The 18,849-nt window shown below is 35.9% G+C and overlaps 1 protein-coding gene and 1 non-coding gene across 3 annotated transcripts in view; one reads left to right on the top strand and one right to left on the bottom strand.

The window, feature by feature from the left end:
* The window catches only part of PRKG1 (protein kinase cGMP-dependent 1), a 1,331,556-nt gene that overhangs the window by 135,663 nt on the left and 1,177,044 nt on the right, over positions 1-18,849 (top strand). The window lies entirely within an intron of this gene.
* LOC119235003 (U6 spliceosomal RNA) lies at positions 12,428-12,532 on the bottom strand. Its single transcript, XR_005122759.1, has one exon. It is a non-coding gene; the product is annotated as a U6 spliceosomal RNA (small nuclear RNA).

The raw sequence follows: 18,849 nt of genomic DNA, 5'->3' as shown, positions 1-18,849 counted from the left end.
ATTTGGGACTCTAACTGAAAAAGTGGAGCTTTTATCATCCTTTTATTGAATTTATTTATTTTAAAAGCCTTATTTTTATTTATTTATGCATATAAGAACTGGGATCCAGGCCAGAGGTAAGGGGTCAGAGGGGTTGGTGAGAGGATTCACCAGAAACAGAGTGGGGAGCAAAACAGGGGATCGAACTCAGGTCACAGTGCCTGGTGATAGTTTGGTAGCACTGAGACTTAACCCCTGCACCACAAGGGAGGCTCCCCTCTTTTGAATTTATTAGTACCTTTCATCTCTATGGGAAGGTGCAGAGAGATAGAGATAATATGGTGCTTGGGGGAATAATGAATATTTCATTTCTGTTGAAGTACAGTGTTGAGGGAAAGAAATAGGAAAGATTGAAAATAGAACTGAGCCCCCTTCTATTGACTTGGAAAACCTTGCATTTAACTGCAGAATTTATGGTTTATGTAATAGGCATACAGTCAAGAATCACTGAATAGTTTTGGGTAGGGAATTCACTCTGTTGATTTTTGGAAAAGATGAGTCTGAAGTGGTTTGGAGGATGGTCTGAACTTTGGGGGATGTTTTTAGGTAGTGACTAGTTAAGGCAAGCTAATGAAGTCATCTTGAAATTTTGATGAAAAAATGGAAAGATGATTGACACAGAAGGAACTGCCTTCAGTATTTATTGACTAATAGTTGAATGAATGATAAGAAAAAGAACATTCAAGGTTGAATAAATGGTAGACTGCAGGATGCTTTAACATGAGCTGAAATCCAAAAATTTCGTGCATTTCTAAGGACCTTCATTGCTCAACACATTCTTCCATTTTTTTGAAAGAAATATTTACAAAGTTCTCTGATATAGCAGAGGATCAGGAACTAAAGTTCAGAGAGGTTATACTTTTTGTAAAACGGCAAAATATTGCTGAGCATATCGTAGAGTCTATCTCTTTGTTCTTCCCTCCCTATCTGAAGTTATTTCTTGTAAAGCTACACAATATGCCAAGGAGAGGTAAGGGTGTTATTTTCTGTTGCCATATTGTAATATACCACTTACAGAACCAAACTGAATTGTGGTTTCCTATGTTTTGTCTTGAAATCATTGTTTTATAGATAGAAGATGGAGAGTAAGGCAATAATAGCTTGAGTACCTTTGCATATATGGTTTTTGTGTGGTACCTGTAGAGAAACTTTCCTACCTAGTAATTGGTCACATTGTGTTTACCTTTCCTGAGCTAAGGGATTCTGGCAGGGGACATCCCAAATCATCATAGTATCACTGTGTAAGCACTATACTTCTTATTTTTGAGACTTCTAAAACATGTTTTGGTTTCCTAGGAAACCAGTACTTGAGTACTGTATAACCAGACCGTACCACAGATACTAGTTATACAATATCTTAGCAGAAGAAGAAGGCTCTTTTTTTAAAGATTAATTTTATTTATACAATAGCTGGGTTACAGGTCAGAGGTGTGGGAGGGTGAGAGGATTTTACCAGAGACAGAGTGGGGACCAGAACATGCAGATGGACTGAAAGCACTGCTGAGGGGAGCAGTGGGCGAGACAGGAGAGGTCTGCTGGGCCATGTAGCTATCTCTCTGGCCGGCTGGGAATCGAACCCACGCTGCAGAGGCTATAGACAGCTTCACAGCACTGTGCTCAACCCGCTGTGCCACTGGGGAGGCCCATGCCTTAGGTTTTAAAACAGGAATAAAAAGGTAGGTTGTTAGACTAGTGTACACTGCTTTTTCTAGTCAAAAAAAGTGGAAGAAATCATGAGCTCAAAATCCATGTGACTCTTTATCTGTTTATCTGTTCATCTATCTATTCATCTATCATGAAGATATAGCTGTAGATTAACAAAACAAATTTCATCATCCTGCTGTGTTTCTAGATTTATTTCCTCTTGCTTTTCATTAGATTTATAAGCACATTTGCCAGAGATGTTGCTAGTTAAAATTGACAAACTGTTGTGGTATATGAGGCTCGAGCCAGATCTGGATGTATTATGGAAATAGATTTGATGATTAAGGTGCCAGAGCAGTTTGTTTTGTTCAGATATTTAATTTTTATTGTATATTAGGAAAATTGGAATGAGGTGGAATTTAGAGCACTAAAGACAATATTTCAAATTTGCAATCTCTTTTAGCTCACTCTTAAACATATTTATAAGCATAATAATATTAATTTACTATAAACCAGGTTAAGTAATTTCCCTTTCTCCAAATCATATGAAAGTTACACTAGACTAACATGGTACATGGATTGATTTAATAAAATATTATCAGCATATTATGATGTTATTTGATATATACCAGGTTGTATTCTTTTGCAATTGGAATAAAAATTGCAAAAACCCTATGAGGTTCAACTTGGCAACAAGAGAGCTTAATTTTGATTCAGCAGCTACCAAAATCTCTCATTAATTGGTGACATGGAACAATGATTTTAGACCTCTGTGCCAACTTCCCGTTTTTCTCATAAACTACCAGACTCCCACAGGCTTTGCTTTTCAGAGCTTAAACTAAAATATGCAGGGCAAGGTGGAGGAAGGAGCACTGGGGTCTACAACAAAGCAGACATGGACACTGAGTTAGTCACTAGTGAGTGAGGCCTCCACAGATGAAGTGGCTAGCACAAAAATGTATAGCTAATCCTGACACAGCTTGGGGGCAAGGAACTAGTTTTCCTGACCATCAGACTAAGTGTGTAGTTGTTGCTATGCCTCAATTCCTTCAAGTTTTTCAGTGGAGCCATAGCACAGCAGTGGATTATACAGGAGTTAACTGTGAGCAGTTGTTCCTAACTCTATCTCCCCTTCCCACTTCATTTTTACACCCCTCAACATGTTTGGCCTCTCATAGAAAAGGAAAATCATCCAGTAAAAGCTGTTGGTTAAATGATTTTTAAAATCTTTTTTATTCATGCTTACATAGAGAGCAATGGATTTTTTAGGAAGATTCTATTTAAAATCCCAAACAATTAAAATTTGCAATTTGCATAGTCAAATTACTTTAGCATGTTATAAGTAGAAAGATACCGCTTTAAGCACAAGCCAGCCACAGCAGTTGGGATATTTTGAACATTCTATTTCAAAACACTAAAAAAAGAAGAAGAAAACCCAAAACCTCAGTAAAAATGTCATTTTTGCCAAACATAACTTTATTCCATTGAAAGTAGCTATTTCTGTAGTAGCAGTTGGCGTTGCACCTATGAGCTTCACACTCAGAACAAGGAGATGCATTTTAGGGAAGGGGAATTTCCAGTAGAGCACTTTAAAAAGTCAGCCTGCAAGTATGCATACACAAGCAACTTTGATCATTTTTACTAAAACTGTCTCCCCCCACCCCATGCATACAGTTCAACTAATTGATTTCTTAGTCCTGTATTTTAACATCCTCCTGGATTTAGTTTCACCTCATTTATTCAACCCCTGTGCTTATCTTTCAACAGGAAGGTTGTATTCTAGCCAAAGTTCTTTTAACACCTTATTACTCCTGTATGATGTAATTCAGATTATTTACAAAAGGACATGATACAAAAACTTGGTAGACTGTGCAAAATCTTTCTTGAAAGTGTTAGGATGAAGGGGAGGCTATTTTTCTCTGCAATAAAAAAAAAAAAAGTGAAATGGCCCATTGATTTCTTTAAGTGATGCTTCACAAGTCTATGATTTCCTAAAGAGAGACACTCCACATTTTGGCAGCTGTGTTGATTGGCAGCTACTCATGAGTGTGTGTGTTTGGGATGGGGGAGGGGGTGTTGGAGGGGAACAAGAGGAATATGAATGAAACTTTTCCTTTATCAGCTATCCCTTGGTGGCCCCAGAAAATTTGGAAAAGGGAATAGAAGAAATTAAACACATAAGAGCAATTAAGATGGGTGTTCTAGGTGATGATTAAAATATAAAATGTTCTAATTTCCCTGAGAATAGAGGAAGACACAAATTTATTTAAAAAGTGTTTATTGAAGTAAAATTGGTTTCAAACATTACATAGGCTTCAGGTGGACAGCACTGTTATTTCAATTTCAGTAGATGCTACATTATGATTTCTACTAAAAGTAGTTTCCGCCAACCACCATTCGGTTGCTCTCCTTTACCGAATTTACCCAGCCCTGTTTCCCTTTCCCCCTCTGGTAACCACCATTTTGTCCTTATAATCCAAGAGGGTTTTTTTATTGTTTATTTTTGTTTTATTTCTTTATCTTCCATATATAAGTAGAATCATATAGTATTTATATTTTTCTGTCTGACTTATTTCACTTGTACAATACCTTCTTGGTCCATCCATGAGGTCACAGATGACAAGAATTCATCATTTTTTATAGCTGAGTGGTATTCCATTGTGTATAGGATCATGCAATGCTTAATGACTGGCATATATGTAAGAAATACAACCTTAGGTGATTTTGTAAAGGCATAAACCTCGATTGGCATAGGCTGCTACACACCTAGGCTCTATGGTATAGCTTATGTGACCACCAGTTTATATGCAGTCTGTCATTAAACAAAACTTAATTGATCCATGACTATATATACAGCATGTTTATTAAACAGGCTCTTAGGTATCCCCCCAAATTTTGGTTGAAATTCATCCTTCAGAGGTACATGTATCTTTTCAAATTAATCTTTTTGTTAAGTATTTAGAGGTGGAATATCTGGATATATATTATTTCTATTCCTAATGTTTTTGAGAAATCTCCATACTGTTTTCCATAATGATTGCATCAGTTTGCATTCACACCAATAGTTTATAAATGTTCTCTTTTCTACACATCCTTACTAACACTTATTAATTCTTATCTTACCCATATAAGCTCTTCATACAGGTTGAGATGATATTTCATTTGTGGCTTTTATTGGCATTATCCTAGTGATAAGTGATGATGAATTTTTTTCATGTGTCTATTGGCCATCTGAATATCTTTTTTGAAAAAGTGTCTGTTTAGAAGTTCTGCCCATTTTTTATTTAGGTTGCTTGTGTTTTATTGTAGAGTGGTATAAACTTCTATTATATTTTGGATATTAACCCCTTTTAAAAAAAGAATACATTGTATTTTATTTAGATAATGTTGGTTTACAACAGCATATGTGATAAGATTATATAGCTTCACACCTCTTCATATGTATGTCACCACACCACACTTACCACCAAACACCCATAATCCTTCACCATAGCCCATTGGGCACCTCTCCTTTGCTGCCCTGTGCCACAATCTGGTAACCTTAATTCTGCAATCAGATTTTTAGGGTTTGTTTTGGTTTAGTTTTATCTGTTCCTTTGTTTTCTTTCTTTATATTCAATATATAAGTAAAGCAATCCAGTATTTGACTTTGTCCTTCTAATTTATTTTGCTTAGCATAATCCCTTCAAGTTCTATCCATGTTGTCACAAATGACAAAGAGTTCATCTTTTTCATAGCTGAATATTATTCCATTGCATCTATATACCACATCTTAATCCCTTCATCTATCATTAGACACACAGGTTATTTCCTTAATTTGGCTATTGTACAAAGTGCTTCAGTGAACATAGAATTGCATACATTCCCTCAAATTAGTATAGTTTGCATTCTTCGGGTAGAGACAGGAGTGAAATTACTATAACATTACTATATGGGAGATCCAGTTTTAATATTAAAAAAAAAAATTGGGCCTCCCTGGTGGCGCAGAGGTTGAGCACTGGGTTGCGAAGCTGCCCGCAGCCTCTGCAGCACCAGTTCAATCCCCAGCCACCGGGTGAGGGTCCCATATGGCGCACAGACCTCTCCTGCCGCCCGCTGCTCCCCTCAGCAGTGTGCTTCATCACTATGCCTGTTCTGCTTTCTGCTCTGGCTCTGGTAAATTCTCTTACCCTCCCACACTTCTGACTGTACCCAGTGCTTGTATAAATAAATAAATAAATCTTTTAAAAAAAAAGAATTAAAAAAAGTCTCCATATTCTTTTCCATAGGGACTAACCTGTCTATAGTGGTATCAACAGTATATGGAGCTTCTTTCTCCACATGCTTGCCAACATTTGTTGTTTGGTTTTGTTTTGTTTTGGTATAGACCATTCTGATGGATGTGAATTGGCATCTCATTGAGGTTTTGGTTTGCATTTTCCTGATGATAAATGCTGCAGAGTTGTCAAACTTTTCTGTTAACATTTTTGGTATGGCAAATATAGAGAGGAATTTGGGATAAAGGGTAGTAAAAGAAAGTCAAGGCAAGGACAGAAGAGGTTGAGTATATTAAAGACTATGGGGAATATGAAAGATTTCCTATAGGGAGGAACTTCTGCTGTAGTGGGAGAAAAATACTGGGCTTGTACTGAACAGATCTTTTGTTCTTGCTCATCTGTGCCATTTGAGAGAGATAAGTGGTTTGCTTAATTTAGTTGAAACTCAAATAACAAATGTAAAGTCAATTTGTGAATATAGTAAAATACTATATTAAAATAAGACATTATCCTACAACAGATTTTCAGGGCATATAGGGAGTCTGCCTTTCTGAGTTACTTTTACTCTGTACTCCAGGCTTCCTACAGAAGAGAAGCCAAACAGGACAATGGAGTGATTTTTACCTCACTCAGAAAGAGTAGACTGGAACTCTTCAATCCCTCAAGACCTGACAGGCTGGGCTTTCATATAAAATGAAGGACAATGGCTGGTCTTATGAAGGCATTCCAGTAAGTTCAAAATAAACAATATTCATTCAACATGAGTGTTAAAACCTCAGGAAAGCAATGTGAAAGAAAGGTGAATGTTAGTACAATGCAAATAGAATAAAGTGAAGGTGAGAGAATGACCAGTAAATGGTTCGTGAAGGAATTTTTGTGGCAATTGAATTCTTTGGTCTCGGAAGGGGGAAAGCAGGAACTAATGGGTTGATGGTAGGAAGCAATTCCATTGATATCATTGGAGATGACAGAACTCGGAAAGTTAATTGAACAGAGGAAGATGTTGTAAGAGGATCTGGAAGGTTGATTGAATAGGTGAGATCAATAAGATGAGTGATATGGACCATTAGGAATTTGTGAGCAGGTCATTGGCACAAGGGAATTGATATTTGAGAAAGACTGTTCTACCTCTATCATTTACCATCTTGGTATAGTTACACAGAGGTGGGAGCCTGGAGAATCAGGTAGGAGATTGTTGAAGGCTTAAGGTAACAGGATTGATGGAAATAGCGGAATCACAAAAAGAAGGTAGATCTGAGAGAGAATGGAACATGCTTGACAGATTATTTCTGTTTTGAATTAACCTGCCTGTGGCTATCTGTTCTGTTTGTTATTCTTAAGCACCCAGTTCTAAAGAAGTGATATTTATGTGTCATAATGGGCAGAAAAATACTTCATGGCAATTTCCCAAATTTTGCTGCATTGTATCCAGATTCTAGACAGCCGGTGCTATTCAAACGTAGTATGGTCTTTAGCTTTGTAATAAAGCAGTCATTGGTATGGCCCCATCTTGCCTTTGTTTTAGTAGTATAGTGAAGTTCTGTTACTTATATTTGTAATAATATTGTATTCTTTTCTTTTTTTTTTATAAATTTTATTTTTATATTCCCCATACAATTGCAGCCCCCCCCATTCTGACCCCAATCTCTCCCCTCCCACCCCCGCCCCCTTAAAAGTGTCTCTGGTTCGTAGTTTTTTGTTGATTTTGATTTTCACTTTCTTATAGTTATTCATTTTCCTGGTCCCTTATTTAAGTTTTCTAGATTCCTGCTATGAGTGAGACCATCCGGTATTTTTCTTTTTCTTTTTGGCTTATTTCACTGAGCATGATCCCTTCCAGTGCCATCCATGTTGCTGCAAATTGCATGTGTTTATCTTTTTTGAATGCTGAGTAATATTCCATGGTATATATGTACCACATCTTCTTGATCCAGTCATCTATTTTTGGGCATTTGGGTTGTTTCCAAAGCTTAGCTATTGTAAACAGTGCTGCTATAAACATAGGGGTGCAGGTGTTCTTTGGAATTGATGTTTCTGTGTCCTTTGGGTAAATACCTAGGAGTGGAATTGCTGGATCCTATGGAAGCTCTATGTTTAGTAGGTCCAGAAATCTCCACACAGCTCTCCACAGTGGTTGGACCAGTTTGCACTCCACCAACAGTGCACAAGAGTTCCTTTTTCTCCACACCCTCGCCAACATTTGTTATTGCTAGTTTTTTAATATGTGCCATTCTCACTGGTGTAAGATGGTATCTCATGGTAGTTTTGATTTGCATTTCCCTGATGACAAGTGATGCTGAACATTTTTTCATATGCCTGTTGGCCATTTGCATTTCCTCTTCAGAGAAGTTTCTTTTTAGCTCTTCTGCCCATTTTTTGACTGGATTATTTTCTTTGTTGTTGTTGAGTCTCATCAGCTCTTTGCAGATTTTTGTGATCAGTCCTTTATCATTAGTGTTGGGTACAAAAATGTTCTCCCAGTTGGTGGGGTTTCTCTTTGTTTTTGTTATTGTCTCTTTTGCTGTGCAGAAGCTCTTTAATTTGATGTAGTCCCAGCTGTTTATCTTTGCCTTCACTATCACTGCTTTGGGTGATGTGTCTGTAAAGATGTCTTTGATGTGCAAATCACGTAGTGTTTCGCCTATATTTCCTTCTATATATTTTATGGTTTCAGGTCTTATGTCTAGTTCTTTAATCCATTTTGAGTTGATTTTTGTGTATGGTGTGAGGTAGTGGTCAAGCTTCATTCTTTTGCATGTAGCGACCCAGTTTTCCAGCACCATTTATTGAACAAACTTTCTTTGCTCCAATGCATAGTCTTTGCTCCTTTGTCAAAGATTAGTTGACCATAAATCTGTGGGTTTATTTCTGGATTTTCTATTCGATTCCATTGGTCTGTATGTCTGTTCTTGTTCCAATACCATGCATTTTTGATGATTAGGCTTTGTAGTAGAGTTTGAAGTCTGGGAGTGTGATGCCTCCATTCCCTTCTTTTTTTTTCAGGAGAGCTTTGGCCTTTGGGGTTTTTTTGTGATTCCATATGAATTTCATCAATAATTGTTCTATTTCTTTGAAGAATGACATTGAAATTTTGATTGGAATAGCATTGAATCTGTATATTGCTTTTGGGAGGATGGCCATTTTAATAATGTTTATTCTTCCAATCCATGAGCAGGGATGTCTTTCCGTTTCTTTGTGTCTTCTTCTATTTCTTTTAACAGTGTTTTATAGTTTTCTTTGTATAGGTCCTTTACCTCTTTTGTTAGATTTATTCCCAAATATTTGATTTTTTTTGTTTCAATAAAAAAGGGATGTTTTTTTTGATTTCTTCTTCTTCAAATTTATTGTTTGTGTATAGGAAGGCTACTGACTTTTGCGTGTTGATTTTGTATCCTGCCACTTTACTGAACTGATTGATGAGTTGAATTAGTTTTTCTGTGGACTTTTTGGGGTTCTCTATGTATATTATCATATCATCTGCAAATAGTGATAGTTTGACTTCTTCTTTTCCTATTTGGATTCCTTGGATGTCTTTCTTTGTTTGTTGCTCTGGCTAGGACTTCCAGTATTATACTGAAAAGCAGTGGTGAGAGTGGACATCCTTGTCTTGTTCCAGATCTTAATGGAATTGCTTTTAGCTTTTCACCATGAGAATGATACTGGCTGTTGGCTTGTCATAGATGGCCTTTATGATGTTGAGTATGTTCCTTGTATCCCAAGAATTTCAAGGGCTTTTATCATGAATGGGTGTTGCACTTTGTCGAAAGCTTTCTCAGCATCTATTGATATTATCATATGGTTTTTATATTTCTTTTTGTTGATGTGTTGGATAACGTTGATTGATTTTCGGATGTTAAACCATCCTTGTGTCCCTGGAATGAATCCTACTTGGTCGTGGTGAATTATCTTATGGATACATTGTTGGATTCTGATAGCTAAAATTTTATTGAGGATTTTTGCATCAGTGTTCATTAGGGAGATTGGCCTGTAGTTTTCCTTTTTTGTGTTGTCCTTGTTTGGTTTTGGTATTAGTGTAATGTTGGCTTCATAGAACGTGTTTGGTATTGTCCTTCCTTCTCAATTTTTTGGAAGAGTTTGTGAAGGATAGGCACTAATTCGTCTCTGAATGTTTGGTAGAATTCATTTGTAAATCCATCAGGTCCGGGCTTTTGTTTTTGGGGAGGTTGATTACCATTTCAATTTCGCTGCTTGTAATTGGTCTGTTTAGGGTTCTATTTCTTCTTTATCTAGCTTTGGGTGATTGTAGAGTTGTAGGAATTGGTCCATCTCCTCTAGATTGTTAAACTTGTTCCATATAACTGTTCATAGTAGTTACTGATTATTCTTTTGATTTCTGCTGTGTCCGTTGTGATTTCTCCTCTTCATTTGTGATCCTGTTTATTTGTGCTTTCTCCCTTTTTCCTTTGTGAGCCTGGCTAGGGGTTTGTCTATTTTATTGATTTTTTCAAAGAACCAGCTCTTGGTTTCATTGATCTTTGGATTGTTTTTTTAGTTTCAATCATTTATTTTTGCTTTGGTTTTTATTATTTCTTTCTTCTACTGGTTTTGGATTTTTTGTTGTTCTTTTTCTAGATCTTTGAGCTTCGAGATTAGGTTGTTTCTTTGAGTTCTTTCTTGTTCTTGATGTGAGCTTCTATTGCTATATATTTTCCTCTTATTACTGCTTTTGCTGCATCCCATACATTTAGGAAATTGGTGTTCTCCTTGACGTTCAATTCAAAGAATTTTTTAATTTCTTCTTTGATCTTCTCATTAGTCCAGTGGTCTTCCAGTAGTGTGGTTTTTAATCTCCATGAGGTGGGAAAGTTCCTTGCCTTCTTTTTATGGTTTATTTCTAGTTTGATGCCTTCATGGTCAGAAAAGATGGTTGGTATGATTTCAATCTTGGTGTATCTGTTGATGTTTGTCTTGTGCCCCAGTATGTGATCGATCCTGGAGAATGATCCGTGTGCGCTTGAGAAAAATGTGTACTCCGTTTTTTTGGGGTTTAGTGTTCTATAGATGTCTGTTAAGCCCAATTGCTGTAGGTCCTTATTTAGAGCTTTGGTTTCTTTACTTATTTTTTGTCTTGTTGATCTATCCATTGTTGATAGTGGTGTGTTGAAGTCTCCCACTACGTATGTGTTTTCTCTGATGTCTGTTTTCAGAGAGGACAACAGTTGTCTGATATATTTTGGTGCTCCTTCGTTTGGTGAGTATATGTAAATGAGTGTTATTTCTTCTTGAAGTATTGTCCCCTTGATCATAATGTAGTGACCATTGGGGTCTCTTTTTATCTTTTTGAGTTTGAAATCTGTTTTATCTGATATAAGTATAGCTGTTCCTGCTTTCTTTTTTGGTCCATTTGCTTGTAGGATTGTTTTCCATCCTTTAACTTTGAGCCTATTTTTATCTTTTGTAGCTAAATGTGTTCCTGGAGACAGCAAAAGTTGGTTTTGTTTCTTAATCCAGGCTGCAACTCTGTGTCTTTTTATTGAAGAGTTTAGTCCATTTACATTTAGAGTTAATATTGATATGTTAGCATCTGCATTTGCCATTGTGTTTGTCTTTCCTTTGATTTTATTATTTATTCTTTAATAACTTTTTTTTTTTTGGCCTTCTTTCATTGTTATTCGTCCCTCCGAGGTTCTGGCTTTAGGACTCCTTGTAGTATTTTTTGGAGTGGGGGTTTAGTTGTAATGAAATTCCGGAGTTTCTGTTTGTCTGGGAAGGTCCATATTCTTTCTTCAAAGAGGAAGGAGAGCTTTGCGGGATAGAGAATTCTTGGTTGGCATCTGTTTTCTTGGAGTCTGTTGACTATGTCCCTCCACTCTCTCCTTGCCCGTAGTGTTTCTTCGGAGAAGTCTGATGTCAGCCTGATTGGCTTTCCTTTGAATGTTATCTGTTTCTTCCCTCTTGCCAGCTTCATTATTTTTTCCTTGTCCTGGATTCTTGGGAGCTTTACTATTATGAGTCTTGCTGTATTTTTCCTTTTGTCGTGGAAGTTTGGTGTTCTTCTTGCTTCTTGTACATCAATTTTCAGCTCCTTCTTCACATTTGGGAAGTTCTCTTCAATTATCTCTTTGAATATTTTCTCTGTTCCTACATCTCTCTCCTCTCCTTCTGGTATTCCTATAACTCTTATATTTCCTTTCCTCATGGAGTCAGATAGTTCCCGAAGTCTTTCTTTGTTCTTTTTCCTTCGTACTTCTCTTCCTTTCTGTTTGGTTCTTTTTATTTCTGTGTCTTCAAGAGTACTTATTCATTCTTCCATTTCTTCTATTCTGCTTTCATTGCTTTTCCCAGAATTCTTTAGTTCTTCCATTAATTCTTTGATCTCCTGCATTTCTTTTACTTCCCTCTTTAGGGACTCAATTTCATTCTTCTGACCATTGTTTTCCCTCTCTAGGGACTCAATTGCATTCTTCTGATCGTTGATTATTTTTCCCTTATAATTGTTTTCCTTTATGACTTCTGTCAGTTTTTTAAAAAATATGGAACGCTTCACGAATTTGCATGTCATCCTTGCGCAGGGGCCATGCTAATCTTCTCTGTATCGTTCCAATTTTAGTATATGTGCTGCCGAAGCGAGCTGTATTCTTTTCTTATGTGTCAGCATTTTACCCATTCCTTTTTTTCTTAATGTGTTAGCACCCACTGAGCTATACTTTTGGGAGGCAATAATTGAGGTCTTGGATAGTGAAACAAATAGCCTATAACTAATAATTACATTTTTGAAATGTACACTTAATGCCATTCATGTTGCTGGGCACCTCATGGATATTATTTGTAGTGCTTAACACCATTTGCTAAATCCTTACTATTGTTGGTTCTGTGTGCTAAGCACTTTACATGGATAACCTCATGTAAATGAGGTAACTCTCCAACAATTAGGAAGTAGATAGTGTTACTCCTTGCATTTTACAGATACAGGAATTTACAGACAGAGTTCTAACTAAGGCATTGCTTTACCACAGCAGAGCCAAATCTTCATATCTTTGTAACAGAATTCTCCTCATATAGGACACTTTACTAATGCCTTAAATGAAATACATTATATAACAGCTTTCAGTGAAGTCAATATGAGTTACTGCTGAGTTTTAAAGTTATTTTCTTAGCCATAATTCCAGTTCTATGTTCAAATATGAGTCAGAAACATCTGCTTCTTTGTATGGAGATATTTGGTGGCTTCTTAAGAACTACTCACACTTTTGTGGCTTTCTGAAAGTAAGCTGTCTCTTTAGGTAGTGAGGTCTTTATCACAGGGCAGAACACACTAAAAACTCAATGACCATTTATTGCATGTGTCATATAAAAGCGAAACTAATAATAATCATGGGTTAGTGTGAAAATTATAGAAGAACATCCATGTAAAACAATGTTTTTGCACAGTAGGACAGATAAAAGTTAAGTAAATGGAAGTGAAGTAGTTTTGAATGGCGTTTGAAATCCCTCCCAACCCTGAGATTCTTCGAGATTCTAAGTTCCAGTAAAACTATTTCAAGGCATAGTTAAGCAATTTTTAGGTCAGTGTTTTATAACTTTTGGTCAAAGAACATTCAAAGGTTAACTAGAGAAGTGGATATAATAGGATTTGGGGAAATTTTTAAGACAAAGTTGATGAGATTCTGTGCTAAAGCTAGGTAAACATTCTTGCATAAATTTTAGAAGAAATTCTCAGATCAATATAGTACCATGCTCATATTAATTATAGAGTGTGAAATAAATTAATCTTATTTTTTAAAAAACCAGTACTAAGTCAGGGATTTTTAAAAGAGATATTGGTATTCAGTGAATTTCTCAAGTAGCTTAAGTTTTCAAGGAAGCATTTATAATAATAACTGTTATTATTACGACAGCTTTTATTGAGCACTTTTATCTGTCCTACTGTGCAAAAAAATTGTTTTACATGGATGTTCTTCTATAATTTTCACACTAACCCATGATTATTATTAGTTTCGCTTTTATATTTTATACCAGATACATAAATGATTATTTCAGTAAAGTAAGAAATTTACCTAAAGACAATATCTGGATTAGAACACAGATCTGATACATTTTCTCCTTTTTTGCAGCCTACTGTTGTTCTCAACATATCTCTAGAAAATTCTGTTTCACCTATAGTAAATGAATATCTCTATTGTGCTTATTTATGGTTTAACTTGCCACGTAGTTGTAGCATCCTTGCTTGAATAAGCTAGGCTAATTGAAGGGAGAAGCAACAACATATTGGTACTGAATGTTAAGCTTCATATTATTTTGGAACCTGGTTTCTTAGTAACTGAATGTGTTGCATTTTAGATAAAATAAAAAGAAAATCATGTGAAATCCTAAACCATGTCTTAGATTTCAATATAGGTACATTGGCCAATGAATATTTGTCCTTGGAAGAATTTTTCATTTCTTTCTTAGTTCCACAATAAACATACTATCTTAGTAGTTTGCTGTGGCCATCCTGATGATTTCTTGCAAAACCTTTATTATTATCATTATTATTATTATTTTTTTAGATTTATTTATTTATTCATACAAGTACTGGGTATAGTCAGAAGCGCGGGAGGGTGAGAGAATTCACCAGAGCCAGAGCAGGGAACAGAACAGGCAGACTGGTGAAATATACTGCTGAGGGGAGCAGCGGGCCTGGCAGGATAGGTCTGCGCGCCATGTGGGACCCTCGCCCGGTGGTCTGAACCGGCGCTGCAGAGGCTGCGAGCAGCTTTGCAGCCCAGCACTCAACCACTGCACCACCAGAGGAGACCCAAAACCTTTATTATTTTTAACATATGTAGGCCATGCCATTCCTATTCTTCAGCATGGCTCATTTGTACTAACTTATGTCTTAGGTAAAATAAAGTTAAATTAAAATCTCAGTGAGTGATTGAAATGGAAAAGAAGTATTCACAATCTTTAAGAGTTGCCTATCTTTATAGAATTACCTCTTTTGTACTCTTACCCAAAAATAAAAGTGAGTTTTATAAATCTTAACTTACTCAATATTTAGAGAAATATTCCTGATTATCTAGATTTCTTGATTAAATCTTGAAATATGGAGTATCAAAATCACAAATTTTAAACTCTTGGTACACTTACTCGAATAGTTAAATATGCTTAATCCAGGAAAATGAATCATGCCTTCATTTCAAAAAGATATTTTGATAGAGAAACTTGGCAAAACAAAAATATGTAAAACTACTTTCTACTCTAATTAAATGACCCTATTCATATCCTGTTTTGATTTTGGACATTATTCCAAGATGATCTCTCCAGAGAGTATTAAAATTCATGGTCTAAAAATATAATGTCAATTTTAACTTTGCCACAAGGCAAATCTTTCCATTTTACAGTAAATTCATGCTGATGTACTTTAAAATTAAAAAAGAGAGAGAGAATTAAGTTTAGAAGTTTTTGAATTTTTAAATTAGATTTTTAAAATTTATTCATTTATATATATTTTACATCATTGTTCATTTTTAAACAAAATTTGCTTTTATTTTTTTCCCCCCTCAGACGTAGTCCCCATAGAATTTCCTCCACCAATTCACCCATGCACCATCACCACAGTCCCTGGATTTATAGACTGAATTATAGTTTTATCAATAATCTTGGAACTTTAAAACTTATGACCATCACTGGATAAATAAGTATCCATTTGCAAGCAAAGAACTAAACTCTCCTTTACTAGGAAGAAACAGTCATCATGAACTTGGTCATGAGCAGAGACTCCAACTATCAGAGGGTTCGCAGTATATCAGTCAGTTTCAATGGGGCTTATTTTAAAAATTGTCTGTTTACATTTGTAATTTCGGAGGTTTATTGAAAGTTGGGATTTTTTGTTGTCATTTTAGAAAAAGTTTTGGAGCATTAAAAATAATATTATGAATTTAGTTGTGAAACAAAATAATGGATCATGCTCTCTTGAATGGTGTACCTTTTCTGTATATCAATGGAAATAAGGAAGTCATCAGTGAACTTACGTCTCCTTAAATTAGTTCCATTTTAATAGAGAATTTTACCTCAAACTCAGTAAAGATGAACTATATATAGTAATACTAGAGGTGAGGGGTGGAGATTCTGATTTTTTGGTGTTGCTAAAATCACAGCTATGAAGCCCACTGTGAAGAGTCAGAGAGGGTTCAAAAGATTGGTAAATTTTGAAAGTCAGTATTTACATAAACCATTATTTTCTATGGCACAGTATATAGTGTTTTCTTTTTGTCCTTCTTTGACACATATTGAAAGTATTTTCCTTCTGCATTTTTTGGTCACTGTTTGTCAGCTGCTTGCCAACTTTGTCAAATTCAGGAAATTTTCCCACCGCACAAAGGTGTTTGTATTATATGGTTTGCAATTGTTTTGTATTGGTCTCAGTCTGTCAATAACAAATGTGGTAGCTGGAGCAGCCCTTGTAATTCTTATGATGTCAAGACACCCTTCAGCAATAACCATCAGGAACCTTTCAGAAAAAAATAAAGATTTATTACTTACAAAATTTGGAGATTACAAACACACCTGGTGTGTGTGTGTGTGTGTGTGTGTGTGTGTGTGTGTGTGTGTATGAAAGAGAAGGAGCGAGAGAAACATGGATGGGCATGATTGTTGTGGTTCTGTTTTTAATTGGGGTCAAGTGGAGGTCTAGGCTCAAAGATTCACTCTTTATTGATGAATTTAAATCCTAAAAGTGGGAATTAAAAACAAAGAGGTAAATCAAGTGGTCCAAATCTTCAGTTTTTCAAATCAACCAAGATCTCTAAAACTGTAGACTGGGGGTGGGGGACAGATGAGTGGGAGTGGGAGATTGGAGCGGGGTCTGTGCTGGTTGCAGGAGGGGCAGCCTCTCCCAGTGGCTGGCTTTTTGAATGGATCCCTCCACAATCAAAGCCTACATCAGCACTTGCATTAGAGAAAGGGAAAATCCAACTGTCAGGCTTATGTTACAAATGCCTATCCAGGTATGACATTCTATGATTTAAGTTTCTGGAATGAACTAGGTACAGGGAGATCAGGAGGAATCTTCAGTAAATTGCTATCATTTTTTTTTTTCTGTTAGCATGTGTTCTACTTGGATACTAAATGTCCCTTAATCATTTTGCAATGGTTATTTTAATAAACCCAAGAGATATTATATTAATTTATTGCTGTTGTAAGAAATTTCTATAAACTAAGTGACTGAAAGACAATATAAACTTACTCTCTTATAGTTCTGTATGTTAAAAATGTGATAAGGGTCTCACTGGCCAAAATGAAGTAGTTTCCTTTTGTTGATGCTCTAGAGAAGAATTCACTCCCTTGTCTTTCTTAACTTCTAGAAACTTCCTACATTCCCTGTTGCTGAGTCTTCAAAATCCACAATGGCGAGTCCAATCTTTTCTTACATTGCATCTCTCTGACTCTAATTCTCCTGCTTTCTTACTTACAAGGACCAACCTGATGACACTGGTCCCACCTGAATAACCTAGTGTAACCTCTCTGTTACAAGTTGCATATCTCTAATTACTCCTGCAACTTCCTTTTGTCATTGATGGTGATATATTCCTAGCTGCCAAGAATTAGAAAAAGGGATTTTCAGGGGGCCCTTATTCTGCCTTCCAAAAACATGGGAAATTTTATTTAATGTTAAAAATATTCTTTGTGAAGGCAGTTGCTATATGTGATTGCTGCTGATTTAATCACAACTTGAAGCACATGGGTTTTATTTTATTCACATTCTGCATTGTTTGGGAAATGGTTAAGCTATCTTTATTTAAATACTATATCAAAGTTCACAACAAGCAATAATAAATAATATTTGCTGAGTACTACTCTCAGAACTGAGAAATTTGATGCCATATCCCACTTAGTCCTCCAAAGAGTCTATACAGAAGGTATTATTTTTCTTCCATTTTATACATAATAAAATTGAGAATTTGAAATTTTATGAAATTTCCCAAAGCCACCCAGTTACTTTGTGACCATTGTAATAAGAACATAGATAATGTGACACATTATAAGAACACAGGTAGTAAGACTGGCCTCCTATACACTTCAATACTCTTTGAGGCAAGGGATACTTATTTGCAAATCTCATCACTCATTCACATATTATCAACTGTGGGCAACCACTAAATGTTCATTGGCCTCATGAACTGTCTTCCATAATGATGTAGTCCATTAATTTTCTGATTGGTACAGTTAATAGATGAGATAAGTAAGGACTTGATAACACAGTATTAAGGAACACTGGCACACTTATTGTACTTAATGTTCTCCATGATGGTGATTGTTGGCACTAGTTTCAAGAGCAGGCCCTCATCATTGCCCTCCCTCTGCTCCTGGTATTACACATACAGCTGTCATACCTTCTGCTGCACCTCTAGCATCATCTCCCCACTAAACATTTTGGCAGCAACTTTGGAAACATCTGTTGCCCTAGCCTAAGAACAAACTAGTTGTTCCCTATCAAATGAAGATGATACTTGGCAGTTCATGCTTTAATTTTCTTCAGGAGTCCCTTTGGTCTAAAGCCATCCTTAGTTAAAGTCCTAACGTGTGTAGGGTCTCCTAGCAAGCTAAGTATGTAGCAAAGGGCAAAACCCCTGTGAGAGGAATATGGTAGAACAATTGAAATTATACATTATGATGTTTTCCTATATATACTAATGAGCATCCATCTTACTGTAATGTCTCATGTGGACAATTTCAGCACAATACCAAGAGACTTTTGTTCAAACACTAATTCCATTCTAATTTTATGCTTTAAAATTAACTTATTCTTGTTTTTGTTGTTCATAATATCATAAACTATTCATTTCAGACTGGGTCACTGTGCAAGCAACAATATACCAGACATTTTCCTTTAATGTGTTGCTGCTGCTTATTTACCAATTAAAACTTTTGTCTTACTTAAATCTTACATTGGGTTTATTGAGATTTT

This window comes from Talpa occidentalis, unplaced genomic scaffold (genome assembly GCF_014898055.3).
Source record: "Talpa occidentalis isolate TD23 unplaced genomic scaffold, MPIMG_talOcc4v2.1 talOcc4.8, whole genome shotgun sequence".
Classification (NCBI taxonomy): domain Eukaryota; kingdom Metazoa; phylum Chordata; class Mammalia; order Eulipotyphla; family Talpidae; genus Talpa; species Talpa occidentalis.
Note: the sequence above shows the minus strand (reverse complement) of the source record. Positions and strands in the feature narration are given on the sequence as shown.